The sequence below is a fragment of the Dama dama genome, chromosome 23 (assembly GCF_033118175.1).
Source record: "Dama dama isolate Ldn47 chromosome 23, ASM3311817v1, whole genome shotgun sequence".
Classification (NCBI taxonomy): domain Eukaryota; kingdom Metazoa; phylum Chordata; class Mammalia; order Artiodactyla; family Cervidae; genus Dama; species Dama dama.
Genome location: NC_083703.1, coordinates 27,275,711 through 27,282,150, shown reverse-complemented (window position 1 = coordinate 27,282,150; position 6,440 = coordinate 27,275,711).

The window sequence follows — 6,440 nt, the reverse complement described above, 5'->3', positions numbered from 1 at the left end:
TATCTTCTTGGAACCTGTTCTTTCTCTTGTTGAAAATCAAGACTTTAACCATTATCGTCTTTGAGTATTTCTGCTCTGTTACTAACTTATTACTTGACTGGGGAAAGTTGTTGTAATTCCTTGGGTCTCAGTTACTGGGGGGGGTGGAGGGAGTCAGATGAATTGGGAGATAGGGATTGATGGATATGTCCTACCACGTGTAAAACAGATAGCTAGTGGGAAGATGCTGTGTAACACAGGGAGCCCAGCTTGGTGCTCCGTGCTGACCTAGAGGGGTGGGATGGGGGTGGGGTGGGGTGGGAGGGAGCTCTAGAGGGAGGGATATGTGCAGACATACAGCTGATTCACACTGTTTATTGTCCAGCAGAAACTAACATAACATTGTAAAGCAAGTACCCCCAATTTTAAAGAAGAAAATTGAAAAAAAAATGAAGGGCATTAAATCAGATGACATTTACATTGCTGAGTGCAAGTCATACCTAGATGATATTGAATATTGTTTTTGTGTTCACATTCTGTACATTCTCAGAGTAACCCTACCATGTGTTTGGCCCTGGGAAATGAAATGGATGAAATGAAAACAGACTCGTCCATTCAGGTTGAGCAGAAAACTTAGACATTATCGTTCAAACAACTGATTGAATAATATTTAGAGTGGCTGGTTCTTTATCCCTTGCTTTGGATTTAAATAATCTTTAGTTTCTAATTTGGCTGATTTTTTTAAAGCCCCCTTCCTCCTCTTTTGCCATTGGAAGTGCCAGCTCAGCTGCTGGGTTCATTGGCAATGAATGACTAAGGGAAAAACGCTTATTTTGGTAAATGCCCTCAAAGTCTAAGCTTAAGGAGAGTACAATCTCAAAAGCTACTTCTGTTTCTTGATTTCAGGTAATGAATGCTTTGGGTTATAGAGCTATTTTATTCCAGTCTCATGGTGTTGGCATGACTCAGTGTAGACGATTCCCACAGGAAGGTCTGGTTTTTTATTCTTTGACTAAAAACTAAAAATAGAGCCTTCAACTTGTCCTGGACTCTCAGCTGTCATCTGCCATTGAAACCCGGGCATTTGGCTTGTTCGCTTGCTTCTTTGAAAGTATTACTGCTTTCTTTGGGTTAAAATAAGAAACAAACAATATACTTACATGTATGAGCCTGGAATGTTGTTTTGCTTCCTATTGTCTTTATTCGGGGTGAATTATACAGCCGAAGGTGGTTTTTCTTTCCAATTTATTTAAGTGCAATTCTTTGCAAAGGTGACTATAGGAGGTATGGCCAAGAAAAGAAGTATTCTGACTCATCACGTCCTGTTAAGTATACCTTCTGAACAATAATAAATGCTGATAGAACTGACTGTTTAAAGTCTCCTTTTGGGCGGACAAAGCATGTTATCATGCTCACTTCGGGAATAGAACAGGTTGAGGTTTAGTGAGTCCTTTGCCTCATGTCACAGAACTAATGAGTCGAAGAAGTAGAATTGGACCCCAGGATTTAAATAATCAGCCACTTTAAGTCTTTCTTCTACTGGAACCCACTCCACCACCAAAGGAAATACATCAAAACATTAGGCAGGGACTTCCCTGGTGGTCCAGTGGTTAAGACTCCCAGTGCAGGGGGCCCGGGTTCAATCCCTGGTCTGGGAACTAGATTCCACATCACCACAACTAAAGATCCCACGTGCCACAACTAAGACCTGGCACAGCTGAAAAATCAGGCAGAGTCTATGCAGCTTCTTCATGAGTCCTGCCCACGGGCAGTCACACACATGGGTTGTCTTGTGTCTGAATATCTCTTGTCATTATTGCTGGTGACACAAAGTTGAGGCCCCTTCTTTAGTTCTTTGTGGCTTCCTCATAGTTCTAGATCCTGGCTGGATGATTTCTTCTATAAACACCCTTCTCAACTCTGGGCACAGAGCTGGGTTCACAGCAGGCTAATTAGTTTAGTTCAGGAAAAATAAGCTTAAAGGCCAGAAAAGAAGATTCTCCCAGACCTGGAGTTAACAGATGGCACGCCTCCAGGGTGTTAGCCCTCTGCAAGGTTTGTTCTGGTCCTACGGGTGGACTGCCGTGTGCATCTCCAATTATTCACAGACTCCATGTTTCAGCAGCAGAAAGAGAAAGAGGAATCATTATACCTAAATTAAGTCCTTTGAGATTGTGGTGGATAAAATTCCCTTAAACATTTCACTGAAAGATTTCCAGTGTCTCTCAACAAATCTGTTACATGGTTGTATGCTTAAGACGTCCAATCAAATGGCTGTAAGAACTGGTTTGACTCTGAGTTGGTGAATTCCATCATATAATTCATAGTAGTGGTTAATTAAATTTTAAAATATTCAAATTGAGTGTATTAAAATATGCTCCTGTAGCGAATGTCGACTCCAGAATCTCCCTTTGTTTCGTTCCAGCTTATGCTCCGGGAAGTTACTAGTTATGACAGAAAACCCTAACACAGAGTACGCTGTAGACATCTCATTAGGACTCAGGCCAGCCTGCCAAGAGGAATAGGGAGCTGGTGTATTTCATTTCTTTTCAACACTGACTGGGGGAGGAGAGCCTTAGACAATGTGCAGTTACATGTTTAGGAGCAGATCAATTCAAGAGCCATGATGTCCACAATCCGCTGCTAGTTAGTCTTCATACTGCCTCATCAGAGGTCATGAGTGTGACATCAAAAATGACCTTGATGCACTCAGGACATTTTTCCAAACCTGTGTCTTCATTTTACCTATGTTGCACGAGTGCCCGCATGCTAAGTTGTTTCAGGCACGTCTGACTCTTTGCACCCCTCTGGACTGTAGCCCACCAGGCTCCTCTGTTCATGGGGATTCTCCAGGCAAGAATACTGGAGTGGGTTGCCATGCCTTCCTCCAGGGGATCTTCCCAACTCAGGGATCAAACCCACAATCTCTTATGTCTTCTGTATCAGCAGCGAGGTTCTTTACCACTAGTGCCACCTGGGAAGTCTGTTTACCAGTGTCTCTACTGGAGAAGAGTGGAGAAATAGCTCCAGAAAGAATGAAGAATGGAGCCAAAGAGAAAACAATGTCCAGTTGTGGATGTGACTGATGATGGAAGTGACGTCTGATGCTATAAAGAGCAATATTACATAGGAACCTGGAATGTAAGGTCCATGAATCAAGGTAAATTAGGAGTGGTCAAACAGGAGATGGCAAGAGTGAACATCGACATTTTAGGAATCAGGGAATTAAAATGGATTGGAATGAGTGAATTTAATTCAGATAACCATTATATCTACTATTGTGGGCAAGAATCCCTTAGAAGAAATGGAGTAGCCCTCATAGTCAACAAAAGAGTCCCAAATGCAGTACTTGGATGCAATCTCAAAAACGACAGAATGATCTCTATTTGTTTTCAAGCTAAACCATTCAATCTCACAGTAATCCATGTCTATGCCCCAACCAGTAATGCAGAAGAAGCTGAAGTTGAATGGTTCTATGACCCAGATAACCACGATGGTGTGATCACTCACCTAGAGTCAGACATCCTGGAATGCAAAGTCAAGTGGGCCTTAGGAAGCATCACTACAAACAAAGCTAGTGGAGGTGATGGAATTCCAGTTGAACTCTTTCAAATCCTAAAAGATGATGCTGTGAAAGTTCTGCACTCAATATGCCAGCAAATTTGGAAAACTCAGCAGTGGCCACAGGACTGGAAATGGTCAGTTTTCATTCCAATCCCAAAGAAGGGCAAGGCTAAAGAATGTTCAAACTACCACACAATTGCACTCATCTCACATGCTAGCAAAATAATGCTCAAAATTCTCCAAGCCAGGCTTCAACAGTATGTGAACTGTGAACTTCCAGATGTTCAAGCTGGATTTAGAAAAGGCACAGGAACCAGAGATCAAATGGCCGAGATCCATTGGATCATCAAAAAAGCAAGAGAGTTCCAGAAAAACATGTACTTCTGCTTTATTGACTATGCCAAAGCCTTTGACTGTGTAGATCACAACAGACTGTGGAAAATTCTTCCAGTGATAGGAATACCAGACCACCGTACCTACCTCTTGAGAAATCTGTATGTAGGTCAAGAAGCAACAGTTAGAACCAGACATGGAACAACAAACTGGTTCCAAATTGGGAAAGGAATACATCAAGGCTATATATTGTCACCCTGCTTATTTAACTTACATGCAGAATACATCATGCAAAATGCTGGACTGGAGGAAACACAAGCTAGAATCAAGATTGCGGGAGAAATATCAATAAGCTCAGATATGCAGATGACACCACCCTTATGGCAGAAAGTGAAGAGGAATTAAAGAGCCTTTTCATGAAAGTGAAAGAGGAGAGTGAAATGTTGACTTAAATCTCAACATTCAAAAAACTAAGAACTAAAGTCATGGCACCTGGTTCCATCACTCCATGGCAAATAGATGGAGAAACAATGGAAACAGTGACAAACTTTATTTTCTTGGGCTCCAAAATCACTGCAGATGGTGACCATAGCCATGAAATTAGAAGAGGCTTGCTCCTTGGAAGGAAAGCTATGACCAACCCAGATAGCATATTAAAAAGCAGAGACATTACTTTGCCAAAAAAGGTCTGTCTAGTCAAAGCTATAGTTTTTCAAGTAGTCATGTATGGATGTGAGAGTTGGATTATAAAGAGAGTTGAGCATCAAAGCATTGATGCTTTTGAACTGTGGTGTTGAAGAAGACTCTTGAGAGTTCCTTGGACAGCAAGGAGATCCAACCAGTCCATCCTAAAGGAAATCAGTCCTGAACATTCATTGGTAGAATTGATGCTGAGGCTGAAACTCCAATAATTTGGCCACCTGATGTGAAGAACTGACTCATTTGAAAAGACCCTGATGCTGGGAAAGATTTAAGGCAGGAGGAGAAGAGGATGACAGAGGATGAGATGGTGAGATGGCATGACCGACTTGATGGACATGAGTTTGAACACACTCCAAGAGTTGGTGATGGACAGGGAAGCCTGGCATGCTGCAGTTCATGAGATCTCAAAGAGTCGGACATGACTGAGCGACTGAACTGAACAGTTGTCAGTTCCCCCTTCTTTGCCCTGCTTTGTTCTCCTGGAGATGGACCCTGGAATATGTCTCCTTTGTTAGCTGGTACAACGTTAATTTGATATTTGAGCATGCAGGGTAGACACGGCAGGAGGAAGAGGCTCCCCTTGTTCTTTCTGGCTCTGTATTTTTCTTGCTCTCATGGCGTGGCAGGTGGCTGTGCTGCAAGGTGGTACAGGAGAGCTGAAGGTGCACACTCTCCAGCGATTTCCATTGCTTCCCAGGGAGTTCCACCAGCAGATTCCCGGCAGCCAGCCTTGCCCTGTGGCATCTTGGGAAATTCTCCATCCAGCGGGCTACATATGCACAGGCACATCCTCTCTAAGGGGTGTGTCTCAGCCATGGCAGGGGGTCATTTCCACATTTGTTCCTTCTCTCAGGGACAAGAGAGCCTCAGGGACAAGTGGGCCCCTTCCTCTCTCAGCCCTAAAGGCGTGGGCTGCACTCTGGATTGGCTATGTTTGCATTATGAAGAATTCCCCTTCTCCCTCTTGGAAGTCAATTCCTTGTTACTGGTTAATAATTTTATGTTAAAATTTCCCAAATAACCAGTTTGGTTTCTGTTTTCTGACTGGGCCCTATGACCGAATAGACTCCTTCCAGAATAGATCATCCTAAAAAAAAAAAAAAAAGAACAGATCATCCTTTAGCTTCAAATCCATGTGGCTTCAATTGTGGCTCCCCTCCGTGGTCTCATCCCGTATAAGACCGGCTTTGAAACTTGCTTCTTGGTACTGACACCAAGACTTCACGTTACATTGTGCCTACAACTTCTGCCAGGTGCCGTGAACCAAGTTGAGTGATTCTCCTCCACCCTCCTCATCCCTCACCTCTACTTGTCCAGAAGAATGATGAATCATATTCCAAAAGCCCAAATAATGTGATCTGCCTGCAAGATGGTGTGACCTGCAGAAGCAGAAAGTATTAATTGATTCTTTACTGCTGTTTGAAGAGAAGAAATTGAAGTTGGAACCACCCTGTTGCTGCTTTGGCAAACACCAGCTAAATGAGCTGAAGAACTCCTAGAAGTGTGTATGAGGTAATATAACAGTAATCGCCACCACTGCTATCAACAATGATTGGCTGAAGGCTTACTGTGTGCCAGCAACATATTAAGTTACTAACACATATTAATTCTTTAAAAAAATTTTTTATATGTGGACCGTTTTTAAAGTCTTTATTGAATTTTTCACAATATTTCTTCTGTTTTATGGTTTAGTATTTTGGCCCTGAGATATGTGAGGTCTTATCTCCCTGACCCAGGATGGAACCTGCACCCCCCTGCATTGGAAGCAAGTCTTAATCATTGGATCACCAGGGAAGTCCCTATTTTATTCAATCATTATAGTAAGTCAATAATGTAAGAGCTATTAGTTCCTCATTTGTATG